The 23,898-nt window shown below is 40.8% G+C and overlaps 1 protein-coding gene across 2 annotated transcripts in view; it reads left to right on the plus strand.

Annotated features, from left to right (window-relative positions):
• ST6GALNAC3 (ST6 N-acetylgalactosaminide alpha-2,6-sialyltransferase 3) overlaps positions 1-23,898 on the plus strand; it is a 496,695-nt gene that overhangs the window by 111,508 nt on the left and 361,289 nt on the right. The gene's annotated exons all lie outside the window — the stretch shown is intronic.

Consider the following 23,898-nt stretch of genomic DNA (forward strand, 5'->3'; position numbering starts at 1 on the left):
GATCGTAGTTATCATACTTTGTTTATATCCTTATGACAAGCTCTTTTATGAGTTGAATATTATTTGATGGCTTTAAGTTGAGCTAGTCTTTGGTTTAAAAGTTATTGATGTTTTCTGAAAAATACAACAATTATATAGGAAATGTAACAACACACATAAGTTTGAAACCAGATTCTTAAAACAAAGGAAGGGTATGTGTGTGTGGAAGTGAGGGTTGGTTCCAGATCTAGGAATCTAAGATTTTTGGAGTTTGACGTGTGGACTAGGAGTAGAGAGTGCAGTCTCTCAGTGGTGGTTAGGAGGCAGCACGGTGGGGTGACCCGAAGCACTCTTGGGATGAAACATTGCTTCCAAGCCTTCTCCTAAGAGACTTTGTTTCTCATTTTCTGGTCTTATTCATCTTTGTCCCTTGAAATAAGTGCTTTGAGGTCCCAGCTGAACTGGATCTCTAATTAGATGCAGTGTTTTTAATGATAGAGAAGAAGAGGGCTCTTGCATCTTTGACATTTGAACACTATCAATAATAAATATCCTCACAGAGTTCCTCTGTCCATAGCATAGTAATGCAAAAACAAAGTGTATCCCAACATAGCTAGTGTGTTCCTTTTTTATTATTCAAAAACTGTGAATAAATGTGGGTTTATATGTCTGTATATAAACATATATTTGTATGTAGACACATGCATTTGTGTGTAGAGATAGAGACATGTCTCCATATGTTTAGAAAGACATCGTGAGAGATAGCCCCCAAAGGGTTAAAAGTGATTCTTCTGGGGAAATGGAGTTGACAGAGCTAGGGAGGAAACTTTCACTTATTTACCTTAAAATTTTTAAAAGTGATGAAATTAGTATTGAGTTTAACTTTATACGCATTTTTTATTACTATAAAAATAAAATTTTAAAGTTACTGATTTGTGATCTGAAATCATTACAATGAGAGATGAAAGATCAATAGTTGTGCTTACCTAAGTAAGATTACCTACTAATTAGGTTGTTAGAAAAGCCTGAGTGTATGTATGTGTGTGTGTGTGTGTGCGCACAGGTACAAGGAAACTGATAATTGACTTCTAACAATAATAAATTGGGGAATTTTATATCTGTCATATAAATTTTAGAGATAAGTGAAAGTTGTGTGTATCTACCTTGATAATTTCCAAGTTATTTATTGCCTCATATTAGTTTTTATGTAGTACATTGTTATTTTCTAAATGTCAGTTATATTCATTTACCCTGTTACCGTGACTTTCTATTTCACTTCATCTCATCCTGCTTATGGCCTTTAGAATCCCAAAGTAAGTTTCTTAGAAACTCTTAGGTACCCTTTCTGTGTGTTCATTAGTAACATCTTTTTATCAGCATCCATATAAGTGAGGGGGTATAGAAAAATGTGTCAGGGGAAGAGAAATTTGAGAAGCTTGTCCAGGTCTTATTCAGTGTAAATACAAGTAAACAATATTTCTTAGTTTTTCCTTGGTATTCCATGGAAACAAGAAGAAAAAAGGTTGCAAATATGGTGATAAAGAACCATACTTCTTGATTCTGTTACTTGCTGGATCTTCGGTTTTGAATAAGTTATTTAATCTTTTAGAGTCTTAGGTTTTTCATCCCCATTCATTTGTTCATTCGTTCATCAAATATGGTGCAATAGTGTGATGATCCACAAACTTCCTCTTGGAGCTTACAGTCTGCATTGCTTCTAAAATTTTAGCATGCATCAGAATTGCCTGCAGAGCTTGTGAACACAGATAACTGCACCCACCCTCAGGTTTCTGATTTAGTAGTGCTGAGGTGGGGGCCCAGAATTTGCATTTCTAGCAGGTCCCCAGATGATGCTGACATTACTGATCCCAGAACCATACTTTGAAGGCCACCAGGCTAAAGCTTGCAGGTGTGAATCAAAGTTGCCAAATTCCAGTCATGCTAAGGGCTGTAGAGGATACGGTCTTAGTGCTACAAAAGAGCATGGGAACTTTGGGAGGTCAGGCAAGGCTTCCCTGAACACGTGACTCTTAAGCTGAAAGAATCGTTGGGAATAACTGGGTGGAGGAGGAATGAGACCGAGAGGTGGTTTTCAGATAGAGGCTCTGAGGAGGGGGCACGGAGCATGCTGCCGGCAGTTTAGCTGCAGTACTGAGCACTCAGGTGATGGGGGTTATGAGATGAAGCTGGGGGGTTTGTAGGGGCCAGTGCACAGTCATGTTAAGGATTTTGTCCTTCACTCTAAGGGCAATAGGAAAGTATTAATGTTTCTAAGGAGAGAAACGGGGGAAGGAAAGAGAGTGATGTGGGAGGCAGTGATGTGATCTATTTAGTGTTTTCAGACAAACCACTTTATCCTTTGACTGCACTATTGAGAACATGAACATGGGGAGACAAGAAAGGAGATGATGTCAGTAGTCCGGGTGAAAATGGATGGCACCTTTTAAAATAGGGTTAAGAATACGCCAGGTTGTTAAGATGATGAGATAATAATACACGTAAAATACTCAGTACCGGCGCACAGTCAAGTGCTCAATGTTAATTTTGAGACCCAGAACTTAGCAGGGCCATGGAATGTGTCATAAAAATGTCATCCATGCTTGAATTTTTAGGCTTCTCCTATTCTACCCCAGCCAGAGTGGCCTTTGAAAATGTGAGCGCGTGCAACATGAAAAAAAGACCCAGATTATTAGATCCTTGTGTTGAGACTGAGGACCTGAGAGCAAAAGAGAAATCCTCATTGAGACAGAAACTGAATTTATAGGTGTTCGTATGGCCAGTTGGCACTGTTGACCATTGTTTGTAGTTCTCTTACGTGTGGAGAAGAGTAATGGTTTCTCTATTTAGGAAGCCTGGCTGTAGGTGGTAGGGAGAAAAATAGCTGTCCAAAAAAGGGAAGACAACAAAGAATAAACTATATTTCTGTGGAGCTCCTCAATTAAAAGAATAAGAGTGAAAAGATAGACAAGGAGAGGAAATCAGAAGCCACAGTAGAGAGGAGGCCAAGAAGTACCTTGGATAGGATTGTTTGAGATTCTAACAGGAAGGCATGCTAAAGGGCAAGAATCTGTCCTTGGATGCAGAGTGGCAATTTCCAGTTTATAATTACTAATAACCACCATGTACACAGCATTCAGCATGCGCAAAATATATTGGCAAATGCATTTGTAAAATTTAACTATCCCAAAGCTCTGGGAGCATTGACTTGGTAAAATAATGGAATCCTCATTAAAGCAAAAGTAATTAACTCACTCAGTACTTCTGGGTAAAGTGACTAGATGTTAGAAATAACCCTGAGGGACACAGAGGGCAAATCAGGGGAATTTTCTGGCTACAATAGAAGGATGACACACAGGGAGACAAAGCCAGGCGCACACCTTTGACTTTGAGTTTAACTCAAAGGCAATGTCCTTTACCCAGAGAGCTGGGGAAAAACACTGATGCTTCTAAGGGGGTCCTTTAAGGAGGTGTGGTCGAGCGTGTGTGTGTGGGTGTGTATTTGTGTGTGTTTACGTATATACATACATATACAGTTAGCTCCAAAGCTTTACAGAAGTTCAACACAGGTGCCTATTGTGAACCTTCTTTGTGTAAGGCCTCTGCAAGGTCTTGGAGTGGATACAGATATGGGTTAAGTCCAAAGCTTTGCTTTTATAAAGCTGAGTGTCAAGTGAGAGTGAAGGGCACACCTGCCTCTACCCCAAGTCCTTCTCCTCAGCCGCTTCCTGTCAGGGCTCTTGTGAAATCCTGTAGCAGGAACTGATGATTGTGTATGGTGAGTTGTTGGAAAGGGAAGTAGAGGTGATACTTAGACTATGAAATGACAGGAGGGAAGTGCGAAGTGTCTGCAGAGATGGCCTATTTTATGCTGTTGAAACCAGTCAGTCTTAGATGTTGAGATCAATTTTTTTCCAGTGAAAAATCTGCCTAAAGTCTTAAAAAAATGCAGGCAAGTGATTTGTATGTGGCTTAGAGCATTGCATTTTTGAGTACTGATTTATTAGGTGTATATTGATGTGGCCTTTGGGCTGTTGGTGTTAAATATGGAGATCTGAATGTTCTTTGGTTCATCTTAATTGTGAAGAAATTGCCTGTCAAGGAAGGAAATACTTCCTGAGATAATCAGGTCTGCAGCTTTATAGGGATCCAAGTATGGTAACTTTCAACATTTAATTAAACTTTATTGATTCTGATTAATTTGTGGAAAGTCGTAGAATCAGAGTTTAGAATATTTTAAATGAAATTGTTATTATATATTGAAAAACTTAAAGACAGTCCACCATGTGCAAGTACTGGGCTAGGTCTCAGGGTAGATACCAAAGAAATATAAGGTCATTCTCAATTATAGCTTCAAAGTAGAGTCACCCGGAGCACGTTAGAAAAATCTTGAGACCCAGGTGGCACTCAGATCAATGAAAATTTCACTCAGATCAATAAAGCTTCACACAGAGCAATGGAGGCAGTACTCAGATAAATGAATGATACACTGAGATAAATGAAGGACACACTCAGATCAATGGAGGCTGCACTCAGATCAATGGAAGCGGCATTCAGATCAATGGAAACGGCACTCAGATCAATGAAGGACACCCTCAGATCAATGAAAGCAGCTCTCAGATCAATGGAGGTGGCTCTCAGATCAATGAAGAGGGCACTCAGATCAATGAAGGATACATTCAGATCAGTGATGGACACAGATCAATGAAGGCAGCACTCAGATCAATTAAATCAGAGTCTCTGCAGAAGGACCTATGCATCACTGGTTTGTAAAGTTCACCAGGTGATTCCAATGAGCAGCCTCATGTGAGAACTAGACCAAAGCTCTAGAGAGCTTTAAAAACTACTCAATGTCAATTAAATAAAAGCATTGGGCTTTGGGCTGGGGTCCGTCAGTTTTACGGGCTCCCCAGGTGATTCTGATGCACATTGGGATTTAGAACCGATGTTACAGACTTTGCCCTCAAGAGGATTACAGTCAAATGAGGGGAAAAGGTATTTTATGTGTGAAACTGTCAAGGAAAAGTACAAGAAAGTCCACATTTGAATGCCAAAAAGTGAGAGTCAGACTCGATGGCCTAGTGATTAAGGTTTGGTGCACTTAGCTTCAGCAGCCTGGGTTTGGTTCACAGCCATAGAATCACACCACTCATCTGTCAGTAGCCATGCTGTGGTGGCAGCTCACATAGAAGAACTAGAAGGACTTACAACTATGTACTGGGGCTTTGGGGAGGAATGAAAAAGAAAGAAAGGAAGATTGGCAACAGATGTTAGCTAAAGGCGAATCTTTCCCAGCAAAAAATGAATAAATAAATAAGTTATGAATAAAAGACAAAGAGTGATAAGAAAATATAAGTAGTAAATATTTAATGATAAATAAAAATGATTTGACTTTAGCATGTTGGTTTAGATGGAAACCGTGTTCTTAAGTGTAGGAATTCTTGGGAATACTTTTTCTCTATCATATATTTTCACCATTTATTCTGCATTATAGACTAAAACTTGGTCCTCTTACCTGCTAGAATTACTCTAAATTCTAAAGTGGAAGAATTGGAATTGAGAACTGCCCTTTTAATCTGGTCTTTAAACACCCTCATGTCTGTTTGCAGAGAGGAGTAGCGTGGACCTGGATGCTCCGGGAGGGCTGTGATGGTGGAAGGAGTCTATTTTATTCCACTGTGGATGTGGGATGAGGGGTGTGTGGGGGAGGGGTTGTTGGCCTGGGTATCTAGGAGCAGTGTTTCCCAAATGTTCAGTACTCAGAATATTCCGCATCGCAGGATGTGTGTCTTAATGCTAAAATCAGGCAATAGCAGTCTTTTTCTATGGGGTGCGGGGGGATTTACTTGATAAAACTTTCTCAATTTAAGTTGTACTCCCATAATCTTGTCTTAGCCCTTTGGTAACTGCTATTGGTAGTCTCTTAAGAAAACTGAGTGAGAGATAGTAAGGGTGATTTCTTTGGATTCCCATAGCACTCCATCAGAGTAGCAATAGCCTTGGAACCTTACATAATATTAGTACCTTACCTCATAAGGTTCTTATGCAGACTTAGATGAATTGAGATATGTGAATGCAGTTAGGATAATGCTGGGCACATGGTGAGCTCTCAGTAAATGTTAGCAATTTTCCAACTTCCCACTACTGCTGTTACTCCCTTCATCATTTGTTTCCTGGCCTGTGGGGCCCTTGAGGGCAAGCAAGATCTCTTCCTTGTCTTTATATTCCTAATCCTCTAGCACAATCCTTGACACAGAATTAGCACTCATTAAATGTGTGCTGAGGGAAGGAGTGGCCAGCTTGGATCTGATTGGCCCAAAGCACTTATGCAATGATTTTAAGTGTATTATGTCAGTATTCCAGTGGTATTCTACCTGAGTGAAGAGCTCCATGTCTGCCAAATGTTCTGCCATGTCAACACTGTGGAGAATGTCTGCTTTAGAAGTAAGGGCCTGTTGTACACTCAGTGGTCCATGGTCTTCTCCTCTTTTGCCTTCCTAATGGTGGGCAGGCCACTACACTTCCCCATCGACCTCCCTCCCTGCTCAGTGTTCTCCAAAGTACAGGTCAGTCCCTGACTCATCATGCCCTACAGAAGACTGACCTCAGAGCCAAAAGACGGGTAGATATGACAGCGAGGACAAGGGAAGGGAGCGATCCCAGTGATGTGCCAGCTGAACGCCTGAGCCCCCTTTCAAAAGGGCATCTTGTTCAGTCCCATTTGGCATCCTCTGAGGGAAAGTTAGTGTGCATTTATGAATGGGACTTGTGCGGCTACTTTTATGTTGTCAAGGAGGAAGGAAATCTACAACAGGATTGAGAAATAATGAAAGTGCATATATTCTTTTCTCCCAAAGAAACCAAAAGCATTTCCACGGCTATATTATCCCATGCTGCCAATTTTATGCTTCAAAGAATTGAGAATGAATACCTGGCAGTAAATCTAAATCTGTGTGTGGTGACTGACAGATTAAGCACTAGGGACATTAAAGGAGATTAGACCATGGATCCCCAAACAGCGAATGTCAGGATTATTTTCCATCTTGGAATTGAATGAAGTTGCCTTTATGTTTCTCACCCCAGCCAGTGCCATTATGTTCTCCCAATTCGGTTCTTACATTGCTTCTCTCTTTAGAACGCCATTCATTCATTCAAATAATATTTCTTGAGCTCCTTCTGTGTTGTGACTTGGTGCTAGCTACTGAGGAAGATGTAACAAAATGTAAGACATGGTCTTTGGACCCTAGAAATTCATATTTCAAGAAACAGAAAAATGAGACCATAAAATAATCCTGTGAGGTCTTACGTGGTGCAATCCATGCACCCACGGTGAAGGAATCCTTTGAAGTGAGGGGAGCAGCACAGAAATAAACCCACCTTTCAGGAGGACTATAATCACGCCTCGTCTGTTGTCAGCCTGAGGCAGCTGAGGGCTAGTAGCTTTTAATTCTCCTCTAGGCTGTGGAAGGCAGCGGGGTGGTAGAAGGAGTTTGGGCAAAGAAGTTATTTCTGGATTTGAATCCTGACCCTGCCGCTTTCCAGATGTAGGTACTTTAGTTAGATGACTTAATATTTGTGAGCAAAACTGAATACATTGGTACCTTTCAGAGATGTGTAAGGAGTAGCACTAATGCTCACAGTTAGCAAAATGCTGGCATTTAGAAGGCACTCAATAAACGGTGATGGTTATTAGCAACAATCGTAACGGTAGAGATATTTCTGCTGGGCCACTAAACTCATACTTAAATGGTTACTTCCAGCAGAACAACTCCATTCACCTTGCTCAGGTTTACATGTCTTTCTTTATGTGACAGATTTAGTACTTTTCATTCCCCTAAATTAGCAGCATTTGACAATATATCGTGGAGCAGAGCTAGCTTCTCTTGAGGAAGCAATATGCTGTTTATTTTTCATTCTTTTGACATTTCTTAAGAATTCCCAAAGAAAGAAGCCTCAGGGAGCATCTCTAGGCCCCAGAGATGTGGGCAGCTTTTGGGATGATGCTGCAACATGCAGGCTGTCCTGATGCTCATTAAGACAATGATTTCTAAATCAAAGTGCTTTGCAAATGATGAGATGTTGTCTTAGTCCGTTTGGGCTGCTGTAACAAAATATCACAGACTGGGTAGCTTATATACAACAGAAATTTATTTCTTACAGTTCTGAAGGCTGGAAGTCCCAGATCAGGGTGCCAGTATGGTTGGATGAGGGTGCTCTTCAGGGTCACAGACTTCTCACTGTATCCTCATGTCACAGAAGGGAAGGGCTCTCTCTGGAGCCTCTTTTATATGAGCACTATGCCCATTCATGAGGGCTCCACCCTCACAACTTAAGCTCCTCCCAAAGTCTCAGCCTTCGCATATTGTCATCTCTGGGAGTTAGGATTTCAACATATGAATTTTGTGGGGACACAAACATTCAGACCATAGCAGGTATCATACAGATTCAGCCACTATTATGTCACATGCAGCAAAAGATCATGATTACCAACAAGACATTTGGTTGAAGGATTCATCTATGAAAAGATTAGATTCTAGTAGGTCACCACTTATTGGAACCTTCCAGACCTTCCAGAGTCTGGCTCTTAGAGTGGAATTGCCTCTCTAGATGGAATCCAAGGGCTTTCAGTCCAGCTTCTGAGGGTGGTGTTCAGGGGACATTTTAATGTCAAGCCACTGAGGCAAACCTAAAAAGGCTGAGAGTGGGCCCAAGTACGAGTCCATCTTATGTGGGTCAGGAAAGGAAGGGTGGGTGAGTCCACTTGTCTCTGATTCATCCTTGGCTGGGGTCTGAGTGCCTCTGTTCTATGCAGCAGGATTCTCTTTCCGTTATGATGATGGGGTCTCCAAAGTAGTTGTTGCTTTACCTTTTTTTTAACACCTGCCTCTGCCGTTTTCCAGCCACATTGTACTTCGAGTAATATACATCATGAATGTTTTTCACATTAAATACTTTCTTCCAGTGGATTTACCTGTATTCTATAGGCATCTTCCCCCCCACATTTCTCTGGAGACAATTAGTGCTGAGAAGGATTTTATGGTGTTTCTCTCTTTCTCTCTCTCTGGTGTTTTCCTTAATTCTTCTCGGCTCGGTTTCGAGTTTCATTGGTCTCCAGAAGGCTTCTGTGCTTCATCTTTAGAGACGACTTTATCTTTTGTACTTCTCAAAGCTTTTGTGTTTAGTGGCTCGTTTTGCTTACGTGCTGGTGCTTTCTCGGGAGTTTTATTATTTGATTCTGCTATTTTCAAAGACTTCTCAAATTTTTCCGGGCTGATACTCTAGCATTCACTTGGTAAATTGCTACAGTGCATTGTCTTGAGAGTAGGTTTGTGATGTCGTGCCCATTATAATGGCTGCTTCCACCTCCGGTCCATTGCACTTGGAGTGCTTCTTGCAGCCATTGAACTTGTGCTGTGATAAAAGCATGGACTTCTTACTGTTGTGAGCACAGTGGCTCATCAGGCTTCACAAACTCTGTCTTTTACATCAGAGCATCTCATACGATTGTGCCAATTGCATCCTGCTCAAGCGTGCTGGGCCAAGGGGCCAAGTGGGGGGGCTGATGGCCAGCCTGTGCTTCCCTTGCCAAGCCTTGCGCCTGTTGCAGGGCTGCATCCCCAGGGAGGAACCTTTTCCTAGTACTCACACAGGTGTCATGTGGGCTAGCAGCTGGCCTGCCTTAACTTAGCTAGGCATCTTTAGGGGAGAAGGTAGCAGAAGAAATGGTAATGTTTCTTGTGGGGAACTAAGATCTGCTTCCTCACCTGGAATCTTGAAGTTCCCCAAGATGAATAAAGTCATTAGAGGCCAAAATAAATTGTTAAAATTGTTTAAAAGTTGTTCAAGAATCACTTGGCATTTGTTAGCATTTTCCATGCCTGAAATGATTTGTTATATTCATCAGTTATTCTTTACTTAGGAGCAGACTTGCAGTCAGAGCTACCGATCTGATTTCAGCCTGTGTAGCCCCTGGGACATCCTTGCCTACTGAGTCCCACTCTCCCTAGAGAATTGCTGCCCCCAGGTTATATTCAAGCAGCGCTATTAAGATAACCTTGTCCCCAGGGGCTCCGACAAGCCAGCCTCCATTCGCCACCTGGTTTAGTCAATGCCCAGAGCAGCCCCGCTCGCAATCAGGACTGCATTTTCTAAACTTCAACAATGTAGTGGCTTGGCAGCTTTCTTGGCCAGGCTATATTTGTGTCTGAGAGCTGCAGGTACCCTAGGTTTTTCGGTTTTTTCCTCACGTGAACCATAAATGCCCTTTCTCTGACTGGTGTGCTGAAGAGATAGTACACTTACATTTAGCAAACATTTCCTGATGTTGCCCTTTGTTCTGAGATTTGTGACTTGGACCTTATCTGTATTGAACTGAATTTGTTATCTGTCACCTGGGCATCTGTAGTAATGTGGGCAGAGGCTTCCTGTAGTCATCCTTGTGTGGGTCCACCAGGGCTGCCATAAGGGAATAACACAGACTGGGTGGCTAAAACAACGGAAGTTATTTCTCACAGTTCTAGAGGCTGGAAGTCTGAGATCAAGGCGCCAGCAAGGCTGGTTTCTGGTGAGGACTCTGTCCTTGGCTTGCCGATGGCTGCCTTTTCCCTGTGTCCTCACATGGCCTTTGCTCTGTGAGTGTGCAGTCCTGGTGTCTCTTCCTTCTCTTATAAGGACACCAGTCCTAGTAGATTAGGGCCTTGCCCTTATGACCTCATGTAACCTTAATTAAAGGCTCCATTTCCAAATATGGTCACATTGGGGTTGGGACCTCACCATGTGAATTTTGAGAGGACACAGTTTACTCCATAACAACCCACACTTGCCAGACTTTCTTGTTCAAACACATCCAGTAGATATTAAAACAACATTTCAGCCATACCTTTTCTGTCCATCTGGGCTCATGCAGCCCTGTTAAAGGCTTCACTTCCACCCTCAGCAAAACATTCTGTTTAGCAATAATTACACTTTGGGTCTTGTTCCTTAGACAGCATCCTAATTGTTATATCCAAAAATCTAAGCCTCATTTTCAGAAACTGCTCCCCTATGTTAAATGTAGTGAAATGCTTCCAGACAATCTCATTTTGCTGAAATTAAATTGGTGTTTTCTGGACCGTATTTGTCCCAGAAGCAGCATTCTCGAAGGGCTTGACAGGCTAGGCCCCCAGCCTCTATTTGCAGTAATCATGTTGATTTTTAATCAAGAGCCTTATTTTGGCAGCTTCTCTTTTTTGATCATTTGAAAAATACTTCCTGATGGTTTAGAGTTTAAATTCGTGGGTGGGTGCTGGATCATGAAGAGGAGTTTGAGGCCTTAGTTTCCTGGGGAAAAAAGCACCCTCTTTAAATTTTATATTAATGGGCAATTTTGGTAACGATGATAACGAGGAGGAGGATTTGATTATTCAACCTGAACCTCCAGATATTTAGGGAGCATTGAGACTTATTTTTATGTCTACCATGTAATATTGAAGAAATTCAACAATTGGATTTTTTTCTGAGGGTGAAAGTGATTTCCATGAAAAGAGGATATTTTTTCAGACCACTTTGAAATGCAGGTGCCTGATAAAAAATGCACATTCTTTGGGGATTAATCATGAAATGTTTGAGGGTTGTTATAAGGAAGCTCATCAGTCTAGTGCAATAAGGGCCACTTTCTTGGTCATGAATTTTCTGTTTGCACTATTTGATTAGTTACTTGCTAAGCTAGATTGTAGACGTGGGTGCCACTGGTGGGTTTAAGACACAGGAAGGGAGAAAGAAAACTCATATAGTAAAGTCTAGCCCATTCTGTGCTGGAAAAATTTGTAAATAGTTAAATCTACTGCGTATGCTTGAAATGAATAACTGAATGAGTAAATGAATGACTTCATTAATTCAGGCTGGACTATTTTCCAAATAATCCAAATTAGCGATAGTGGCAAAGACAGTGCTGTGCGTTCACTGAACCCCTGTTCCTTTTCCTCCTGGGCACACAGCTGGAATTGCGTATCTCACTCCCCCTTGCTGGGTAGTGCCATCAGGTTCAATTCTGGCCAATGGGGTTTGGTGGGAATGACATATGGCACTTCAGAACCTGGCTCCTAAAATTCTCCTGCATGATCCTCCATGTTTTTTCTCTTCTGTTATCCAATGATTAGTTACAGATTATGCAGTGGAGTGGTGGAGCCACAAGATGGAAGCATGCTGAGTCCCTGAAACACTACATGGAATGGAGCTCCTCATCAGCCCACATGAGACAGTGATGTGATTTGAACAAGAAATAACTCTTGATTGTTTTTTAAGCTACTAAAATATGATTTGGGGGATGTTTCAGTAGCTTGTGTTAATTACAATAAAGTTTCACTTTGGTTTTGTTTCTCAGTATTATTATGCTGAGAAATATCTGACCTGAAAGCAATGAATGCTGCAACCAAATGTACCTTAGTCAGTTTCTGCCTTATTAAGAACATACTCCTTTTTCTCTACTTATTCCTAGTAGAATCACAGGCCAGCTGAGCATTTGTCAGAGACCTTGTGATGTCACATGCACATTAAAGCAACAAATAAACCCACAATCTTTTAGGGAGGTGACTAGTGGCAGGTGTTTATTCTGCCTCAGAAATCAGTTTAGGAGTCTGCCTTCCCTAGGCATGACCGAGCAGATGAACTCATCGACCTCTGGTGGCCACCACCAGCTGATGAAGGGATGGCAGGCAACAATACAGGCACATGTTCCTAACTGTAAAAATCACACGAAAGAGATGTGTTTGCAGAGACAAAGCACAGTAGTTCAATGTATGACCACTACCTAATTTGTTTTAGGTCTTAAGTGAGTGCCTACTTTTTATGAATGTCTTAATGGACTGCTTGCCTCTCAGGATTATTTTGGGAGAAAACAATTAAATGTAATTGAGAGACACCCAAGAAAAAGCAGTGATGAAAGGACATAAAGTGTGAGTTTGTAGTTTTTTTCTCTCTCCCATGAGAGGTAGTCATTTCATAACCTAGATTCCTCTGGAACTGTGTGGCCCAACATGGCAGCCACTAGTCATATGTGACTATTTTAATTAATTAAAATTAAATAAAATGAACAATTTATTTCCTCATTCACATTTGCCACCTTTTAAGTGTGCAATAGCCACAAGGGTCTGGTGACTACCATATTGGACAGCACAGATATAGAACATTTCTATCATTCCTGAAAGTTCTGTTAGATAACACCGGTCTAGAGAAATAGCTTCTCATGATGCAACCGAATTTTCAGATTTTCTCACTTCTCATATTTTTAAAAGCACTGTTAAAAACAAGACAACAGGCATAAAATGGAGTTACTTATGCTAAGCTGCACGTCACCAAACTAAGACGATTATAGTTTCGGCTTTCCCAGAAATGGAATCTTAAATCTGATTAGCATTAGTTAGGTAATCTGCCTGATGAACCCCTACCATCCTCTATAAGGAAAGTAACCTTTCAATAACCAATCCACTTTTTTTGGCCTAGTACAAATTCCTTATTCCTGCTCCCTTCTGCCTATAAAAATCTCTTGCCTTGTATAGCTCTTCAGAGCTCCTTTTTATCTACTAGATTGGATGCTGCCTGATTTATGAATTGTTGAATAAAGCCAACAAGATCTTAAAATTTATTCAGTTGATTTTTTTTTCTTTTTAACAGTACTATGCTTTTTTTTTTTTTTTTTTTTTAAAGCACATGAGATGTTCTTAAAATTGTTGCAATATAAATTCTGGGAAAGGTTCTGGAATACATCACAAAAGGATGATTTCTGAGTACTCATACAGCAAGTTGTGATACTTAGGAGTCATGAAGGGTTCACTAAGTTATGATATGTTCATTTCATTTCCTTCTGTGGCTGCCATAACAATCTAAGCTTCATGAAAGAAGGAATTTTTGATGTATTTTCTTCATTGCTGAGTTCTCAATATTTTCAGTGCCTTCAACAAAGGTGTTCAATAAATGTCTGTTGAATGAGTATTAGAGAAATAAGATCGATGTAGTTAGTTTCAGTTTTATCAAGATAAAATAGAAAAGTTCTCATGATAACTTTGAAGCAGTGGGTACCGGGGAATAAGACAGTTGAGTGAGTTGCTAGTTAAATAATCATGAGAAGCAGATAATGAAGAGAGTGTGAGGCCTGAAATCATATATATCTTCAATTCTTGGCCCTGTCACTTAACCTGTGTGATCCCAGCCAGTCACTTCACTTCTCTGAATCACTGTTTCTTCACCTTCAAATTCAACATAATAATATCTGTATTGCAGGGTTGTCATGAATAGTAGATATCGTGGTATAGAAGGCTAGCATGAACATAGCCTGGAAGGGGTCTCTAGTAGAATTTTATGGGATGAGCCTTCATTCTGACCTAGCTAATGTTTATATCTCTGACATCAATAAGGAGATGTTGATTGAATTTGTGGATGACCTAAGCTGGAGTAAGAAGCAGAATTCAGAGGGAACTCAGTAGACTAAAATGATTAACTAAATCTAATTCTTTAAAGTTAATAAGAAGAAATATGATGATTTATACTTGCTTCAAGGAAAAATTGCAACTATAGTGGACAGAAGACATGTGGCTTAAGCTCAGTGTGCAGACAAACCTGGGGACTTAAAAAAACTAGTGTCACATACCATGTGATGTGTCTGCCAGAAGTTAGTTTAAGCAATAGGAATAAGGCATCCAGAGTTGCACATTAGAAATCCTGGGAAGTTAAAAATGCTGATGACTGGGCCACTATGGAATCTGATTTAATTGGTGTGGGATGCAGCTTAGGCATTGGGATTTTCAACTCTCCTTCTCTTGTCCCCAAATGATCCTCATGTGCAGCCAAGTTTGAGAACCACTGGTCTAGGCTGAGGGAGGTCCTGCCTAGTTCTGTTCACTCCATATTTACAGCTATAAATGTTCCTTTCTGCATGAAGTTCTGAATGCCCCACTCAAAGCTTGGAGGGTTTTCAGGGAAGAGTGTCAGGGCAGTGAGAAGACTGGCAATTGCAGTATTCTGAAGGGAAGGTTGAAGGAAATAGACACTTGTCTTGGAGAACAGTATGAGTTGGTAACGGTCTTGGATGCTGCTTGCTTGGGCTGTCTTAGGAAGCTGGATTCGATTTCTCTCTCTGGCATTCCAGAGGGCAGAAAGGGACCCACTGAGAGGAAGCTTCAGGAGATGGATGTGGAGAAGTGCTTGCTGACAATAGTGCTTTCTGGAGACCATGGGATTGCCAGGCTCTGGAGGTTTATAGAGACCTCACAGATTTTTATTGTGAACCCAAAGGGATTTAAAGAGGCTAGGTGGTGGGTTCAACTACCAGCAAGTTTTCTTTCATCCCTGACCTCATCTCCTACTTTCTCACTTTCCTCCCCTGCCTCAGCCATACTGGTCTCCATGGAGCCCCTCGAGCACATTCTCCATCGCAGAGTCTTTGCAGTTGCTGTTCTTCTGCAAGGGGAGGAAACCCTTTTCCTCCAGATACTTGCACACTTTACTTTCACCTCTCTGAGGTTTTTGCTCAAATTACAACTTCTGCTTTGTCTCTTTCTCCCTCTTTCTTTTTTTTTCTTTTTCCCTATCACCATCTGAAATCACACACACACACACACACACACACGTATGTATTTGCATGTCTTCCTCTAAGAGACTGTGAGCCTCACATGGTCCAGGACTTTTGTCTCAAGTGTGCACCAGTGCAACCCCTGTGCTAGAATAGTGCTGGGCTCTCAGAGGTGCCCAAGAAATATTTGTTGTTGAATAAATCTCCGGGATCATCTGGTTCTATGGACTCACACCAATTGTGTCTTGGATTCCCTGACCTCAGTAAACTTCCTGTGAAGGAGACCACATCTACTTTGCATCTATGAAGGATAAATTTAATAATATATGGGTAGAATGACCACTTTTAAGCTGTTTTTCTTTTCTTCCCTACATCAAATGTGAACAGCATCTTCTAAAGACAAAACTTTATTCACTGATTAGCAGTTTCGGGCAACCATTGACTGGAAGCCAATGTGGAGAGGAAATAGGAAGCTTTAGTGCAGTGCAATTTGTTTCTTTGGAGCCACTTTGGGTACAGTAAAGGTCAATAATGCACAGGAAAGCTAGGTTTAATTTCTGTGATGTGTAAAAATTAGTGCATTGTCATCAATTACAGTTGCAGGAGGACAAATCACCGGCACATGAAGTTGTTCCTGCTACATAAATTACAAATCTTGTTAGGAAGAAGTATTAGCATTATCCCTTGTTATTTTAAAAATGCCAACTCTGATAAACAGTCAGCCTTGGGCATATATTAAAATGCTTGAATTGTACTCAAATAAATTCAGCCTTTTAAGATAACACCTCATTTTAATTTCATACACGATTAAATCTATCAATTCAAAGGTCTTTTAACATATAAGTTTTGAAATCATAACAGTACCCTTTAACTCCCTGTGGAAAAGCTTAAACCTCTCTCTGCTTCTTGAATAACTTTCCTTTATTGACAGAAAATTTTAAGAAATGCTCAATTCCTTTGTCTTGTGTTCTTGTGTGTTTTTCTCAAGGAGAAGAAAAATTAAATTTTGATCCTAGATCCTTTTCATTTTTAGAAGTAGATTTTCCTTTTAATCATAGTCCAGAAGGAGGTTGAAAAAGCTTTGTGAGTCAAATATTTCATCTCTATCATGATGAGACACTCTAAATTATTGTCCTATATCCAGCAAAATCATTATTCCTACATCCCAGTACTTCTGAGTTTTTTATTTTTAGTATAAATGGTGCGTCCTCACTCCAACCAAGGATGACTGCTTCTCAGCTCCTTTGTAACTTGAACTCCTCACTTTGCAAATGTAAATTTGAAGAGACCTCCTCAGGTTGAGGCTAGATGTTGCTCTGCCTGCCCGACCTGGCCCAGGAGGCCATCTTAGGCGCGGCGGCCCTGCAGCCTTTCCAGAAGGAGGCACCTCCTGTCCCGTTCAGAGTCCTCAGAGGCTTGAATAGCTGTACCTCTATTCTCATCAAAATCTCCTTTGAGGGCAAACTCCACCAACAAATAGTTATTGAGTACTCTCTGCATGTCAGGTTCTGTGCTTGGGGCTAGAGGTACTGTGGTGAGGAAAACAATATATTCTATGAAATACCCAACCGATAGAACTCATGCAGCGTGTGCATATTGTCTCTTTGCGGGAAAGAAAAGCTGTCCACCATTTTTGGCAGAAAAATTGCATATAATATATATACATAGTATTAGTATTTACCAAATATTTATCTACTTATTCTTCCTCTGCCTCCTTCCTCTCTTCCCTTCCCTCTTTCCTCCCTGCCTCCTTTCTCCCTCCATCCCTCCTCCTCCTCAATCCATCCATTCATGAATTAGCTAAGTAGTGTATTGCAGATATAAGCATTAAGACCAAAGGATTTAGAATCAGAAGGATGTGTGTTTGAATCTTAGTTCTGCCACTTCATAGTAATGTTGTTGTATTTGTTATCACTACTACCATAATAATTGTTGTTATTATTTTGAGTATAGATAACAATTACTTCTGCTCCTTGTATTTGTTAGTCACTTACCATATCAGACACAAAGGGATTTGCATGCATTTTGAATTTAATCCTTACGACAATGCTATGGTGTAGATAATATTATTGTTCCCATTTCATGGCTAAGGAACCTGTGCCTTGAGATTTTATGTAGCATGTTGCCCCAGGTCACGTAGTAAGTAAGCAGAGGAACTGAGACACCAGCTTTGTGATTTGACCTTTCTGAGACTTGGTTCTTCCTTTGTAAAATGGATATGTTAATTCCCGCCCTGGAAGTTGCTTGGGCTGATTCAGTGAGATGGACTATTTCGAATGTGCAGTTTGGTTCCTGGCACATCATGACTGACAAATGCTCACACGGTGTGTGGCTAATCCTGCTCTGCCTTCAGCTGTCTGTTTGTTGTTAAGATTGAACAATTGGCTTCCTTTCTTCTGCCTTCTTAGCTACTCCCTCGCCCCCCACATAAATTTGGCACTTTGTTCTTTTCATCATCCTTGAAAACCCAGTGAAGCCTGAAGTATTGGGAATTCATGAAATGTTTTTGAAGAACTGTGTGATCCTGTGGCAAATGGAGAGTGGGCCCAGATGCAAATCTCTGGGCTCATACATGCGAGACCTCTGCCTAGTGCTTTCTCCTAGGCTGTCTCTGCATCTAAGCGGGTGCTGGGGGCCAACTGGGTCTTCTAGTTCAGCTTTCCCCTATGCACAGAAATAAGCTCTCTCTGGAAGCACTATGTGGGGGTTTTCCTTGAAGACTTCAAGAGACCTTGAATAGTGAAAGGGAGGTTGGGCTTTGACCGTAAGTTGCTAAGTGCGTGTTGTAAGTGGCATAAGCCAGCTGTGGGATTGGATGTGGTGAATGTGTCATAATGACATATGAAGTGACATTATATGATAACGTGCAATTTTCTGTCTGTAACTGAATAAAATTCCATGGTAGAAAATGACCCATTTGACACATAGACTTGGCCTCCTCTAACTCAATTATAATTCTTGTGTTAAGCAAGTTGAGATTGAAGAGTTGGATTTCTAGAGGTGAGAGTGGTTCTGGATCTTGCTCTGGATTCCCAAGTTGCTGTGTGTCCCAACCGTGAGTCATTCTTGTGACTCACAGTGGTTGTTCTGGAGAAAGTACCTGTCAGTGAATGAAGTGGAGGCTTATTGTTCTTATTTGTAAGCATATTGCCATAATGGCAAACTGTGCTAGAGTAGAAATTTTTTCTGAATTAATTTCTCTTTGCTCATAATTTTCTCAATTTTTTGAGAGTTCTGTGGTCTGAATTTCATCACATCTCACTTAATAATCTGGTAAATTTGTCAGAACAAATGAGGAGAGGGTAAAACTTCTCGTTTTTGCCCTGCAACTGAATAGTGTGGTTATAGATAATTTCTTGAAGAACTGTCTATCCTAATTTTGTATTTTTTAGGAGACACATTAGAGACAGAAAAAATTAGTATTGCGGGCATCCTTATCATAAAAGTAAATACTCATTGTTTACAGTTGATCTTTAAAAATATGCATTTTATACAGAGTAAAAGTGTACTAGCAGTTTAGTTCATATTTAAGGTATCTTATGTCTGCACATGTGATCAATTGAGTCATTCATTCCATATAGTAAATATTTGAATGCCTACTATGTGCCAGGTAATGGGACTACTCAGGCCTTCACAGACCTTATAACCTACTGCTGGATATAAACAAGTAATCAGGTCTTTATAATTTAGGGGAAAGCACTGGGAGAGCACATCGTAGGATGACCTAATTCTGACTTGGGATGGGGCAAGGACTTCCCCCTGGAAGGAGCAGGATTTAAGCCAGGTCCTGGAGGAACAGTGAGAGTTAATTTGGTGAAGCTGTTGGGGTAGATTCTGAGGTTTGGACCATGGAAATAGCTGATGCAGATGCCTGAAGCTGGGAGCAGGCCATGGTGTTATTGGGGTCTTCTCAGAGATATTTACAAGAGCAAGAACTTCAGATTCCTGATTGTGACATTTGCACTTTCAGAAATACTGCAAATGCTTCCTGGTGAAAACCATCCCAGCCTTGACAGGTGCATAGTCTATGTTCATAGGTAGCACTTGTCACATGGGCAGTCTCCTGCCCTTAGTTGAGGCAGGAGGCTGTTGAGCAGTTTATTCCCACCCAATGGCCAGGCTGGCTTTGGACTGATTGGTGCAGCCAGAGCTAGGGATCCTCCTGGGCATGAGGCAGGAGCCCTTTGTAAATCGAAAGTTCCAAGATTGCTTCTAGTGGGAAGATAGAAGTGATAGGTGTGGGGTAGAAGAGGAATATAGAAGAATGTAGATGGAAGAATCTCTTTTGGTTTTGGAACCCCCAATGAAAAGAAATTTTAAAGGCTTGTGGATCACAGTCATAGAACATAATTTAATTAATTTCCCAAGAAACCTTACAACTACAAAGTCATACTGCATCATGAATTCTTGCTTTATGGTACAGAGAGCCCTGGACTTGGGACAAGTCCAAAGGATCTGAGTTCTAGTTCCAACCATGTGTCCTGGGGCCAACTATCTAATAACCTATAATGAAGCTGTTATGGTCATGTGCTACCACCGTGACATGGATTTGGCTGTACTGAGGGCAGCCATTTGAAATTAGAGACCTTAAAATACTGTGGGACCAACTGTGGTTCTCACCAGGTCTAGCCTCTTCCTGGGCTTCATAGCTTCCCTCCGCTACCGCTCCCTGAAAATATGTTTTGTTGTATGTCATTCAGATCATCTTCCATCCATCATTTCAGGTCATAGTCACTTGCTTAAGTGATTCAGCAACAAGATCTCTTACCCTGTTTTTGCCTGCTCTCCTTCTTTCCTTTTATTTCACGTGCTTAGCAACTCAAAACAAGAGAGGAAGAAAGTATAATATGCATTTCTCATCAGACCTGAATGTAAACTTTGGGATAGGCTTTGTTTCTGTTTGTTCCTTATAATGAATGATAGATTTCTCAATCTAACTCGTGTAGAGATTATTGGTGTAAACATTATTAAAATAAAAATACTTTGACTCAAGGAAGATCTCTGCTGTTTCAGACTCCATTCAAAATTTTATTCTCCAGCTCTTGGCTTGAGGTTTGTGTTGAAAGAACTTGTTTTTGGCTCTGTCATGTGGATGATGAATAGGGGAATGATTGTTCTGTTGCTGGGTGGCCACCCTCTTGAAGAGAAGGATTCTTAAATTTTCTCTTCATCCATGTGTTTTTTTCCATTTTGGGCTTCAGTGAAAGCTCTCTCTCTAAGAGTTGAAAAATTAGACATTTGAAATGTGCTTTTGGAAGCAGCCAGGCCAGGCCAGGGCTGATCTAAAGCCATGTTACTATCTTGCAGTTGGTCAATACAGTTAAGAACCTGTGCAATGGTCTTTTCTGGAATATTGGAACAGCTTTCTGTCATCCTGAGTCTCCTAATTCACCTTTCCAGTCTGTCTTGCTTATTGATGCCAGGGTGATTTCTTTCAAAAGAATTTGAATATCTAAAAATTCTGGCTGAAACCTCTCTAGCTCTAGGAATTCTTAAACCTGGGTCCACAAATTACAGTCAGAAAATTGGTGAACTCTCTGAATTTGTGTGCAAAATTTTGTGTGTAGAGGATCCAGAATTTTTGTCAAAATCTCAAAGCCATCCTTGATCCATTCTAGAAACACACCTGTCCAGCTTTACATGCAACCTCCAGCCATCATATGATGCTCCCCTCACACTGACCAACATTTCCTGACTACTCTGCTCTTCCATACCTCCCTGCCTTTGAACCCGATGATCATTCTGCTCGTAATGCCCTTTCCTCATCCCTGGCTTTGCGTGGTGAACTTCTATTTTACCTTCAAGATTTTACTCCAAGGCTACCTTCTCTGTAGAGATTTATTCCCTTTTTCAGCAACAAAATGTTGCTTTTTCATCTTTTGGCTTCCTTTAGAACATTCATCTCATTTCCCTACTAAGTCTGAGGACAAGAAGTGTATTCTGGTCAACTATGTGTTGCCAGCCTAGATCATGGCACTGACTCAAAGTAAGTGCTCATTAAATATTCGTTGAACAAATAGGCAAAGGGATAGAAGGCACATTCTTCCCTTAGATGGAGTAAAGAAAGACTTACAGAGCCATAGTGCTGGGATCGACATTGCCTTCCTCCAGGTGAATGGTTTACATAATCTGGACATCAAGTCGCCTGTCCTCCTGGTGAGGTATCTCAGTCTCTTCTATTAAATAATAGTACATTGATTCTCTGTGAACACAAACAGGTTATAACGAATTCCTCTAAGTTTTATGAAACGAAAGATTTCTGGTGCTGGAGATTGATTTCGGTACTTATAAGATTCTCTGTAAATCTTCAAAACGACAAAGGGCCTAGGCTGATAGAAAGATTTCCCCTAAATCAGCCTGATAAAAAGTTCTGCCTGACAAGATAGCCTTTGTCTCATATTAAAATATACTGTTTTCTCACCCAGTGACTCTGGAAGGTATGTGAGTCTCTTATGAAAAGAGAGGTCCGGCCTGGAGTTGTGATCCACTGGAGATTTAGTTGATATTGTGGGTGTCTGATGACAGCAGAGGACCCAGGCTTATTTCAGACTGTGTGGAAGTCCACCTGGCAGTACAGGACCAGAGCTGCCTAAGCAGGTGGCTGTTTCCTGATTTGTGCATCAGGCACATGTGACACAGTGATACTCAGGATGCTCTTCTGAAGCCCTCTTTTGCTTTTTGTCTACTGAGAAGCAGAGCACCTACCTGCTAATCTGTGAGGCAAAGCCTTCCTTATTTCAAGATCTATTCAATACAATCAAAATCCGTAATGCCTGAAGACTTTAAAGAGCCTCTTAGTTTGCCAAAATGAGATTTAATTTGATATTTGAATTGTATGCCTTCTATCCAAAGAACAACCCCTCCCCAGGCCCCATTCCTATATGTGGATACCAGAAATCTCATAATTAGAAACTTGTTACTTTAGCTTAAGGCTTGGTCCCCTGTGAAGAATGCATTATGCATTTTAAGTGATGTGTGTATTAGTCTGAGAGAGTCCATCAGCAGTTCCTTTCCTGAGATTAGCCGCTGAAGGAGGCAAGAAAGAGCTGGTACAGACATGGAGGGGGGAACAGACCCATTAAAGAAGGGAAAGAACCACCCCCCCATACATACCAATAGCATTTAAGGCCACCAAAGGTAGCATTGCCTATGTCACTACTTATTCTGGAGGCAGTTTCTACCCTGCCATATGCTTCACTGAATTTAGAGAGCCTAGTTAATGCTCTCTTATTTTGTAAGGAAATAATATTACTTAGATAATAGCTTGTGGAAAAGTGAAGTAAATAGTTTAATAAGTTGCATGCATCTATGAACTGCACAATGAAAGAAAATGATGACAAATTGGGATGAGAGGGCAATGGGTCTTGTATGGAAACCAAAGATTCAAGGTTTGAAAAGAGCCATTTTATTTTAAGAGCCACTTTCTCTTCCTCTACTCATCTGAGGACCCCAGTTATTACTTACTTGCTGCCTCATTCTACCCCACTCCACCCACCCACACACTAGTCACCCCAAATGCTCCCAAGTGTTTTCTTTCAACGTTATGTTTGTATTTAATCCTCCTGCAGGTTAACACAATCCTCTCTCTCTATGTGGTGTGGAAGCATAGCCGATGACTTTCTTGGTGCAGATATATTATGGCTGCTTTGACATTTATGTTTTCAGAGCAGATAGATGAATGATTTCAATGAAAGTAAATCAATTGCACCCAGACTGTGGGTATAAAACACCACGCTCTGGGTTTTCCTGTTGTCTGGCAGATAGTGGAGGGTGAGAAATATTGAAATTTGGCTTAATACTGTGTGTTTCTTCTGAAAAAGAGTTCACTTTGTTTTGTTGCCTAAAGTGCATCTGTGATCCATGTTTGGCTCAGTACTTAGTGCCAACCCAGGGCAGATGTCCTAGTGCAGGGGCCTGTTTACCCTCAAGGGAGCCTACGTGGTTTCCCTTGGTCTAGTTAGAATGACTTCTCTTTTATTCTAGGGGGTTGCATTCAATGAAAAATAATTGCAAAGATAGTTATTAAGCATCTTGTTATTGACAAGTGGAATTTTACTGAATCCCAACAACTGGAAATAATTCCAGTTCCTGGGTTGGGTTTAACCAACTTTTCTGATTAAAAAAGAAAAATATTTCTTCATCACTTAAAATACAGGTATTTTTTGTTTTTGTTTTCCCAAAAGTGATTTGAGTTTACAGTGGAAGTCAAAACCAGATGCAGCTGAAAATGTCAGTTGGTGGTGCAAGCTGACAGGTAAATTCAAGAAGTGTATCCCTATTTTCTTTTAATTCTGTACATGGAATGCCCTTCTTTCCATTGCGTCCTTCCTCCACATTCAGGAGTGCTATGGTCTTGATCAATCAAAACGGATGCTGGG

Source organism: Equus quagga, chromosome 18, assembly GCF_021613505.1.
Source record: "Equus quagga isolate Etosha38 chromosome 18, UCLA_HA_Equagga_1.0, whole genome shotgun sequence".
NCBI lineage: Eukaryota > Metazoa > Chordata > Mammalia > Perissodactyla > Equidae > Equus > Equus quagga.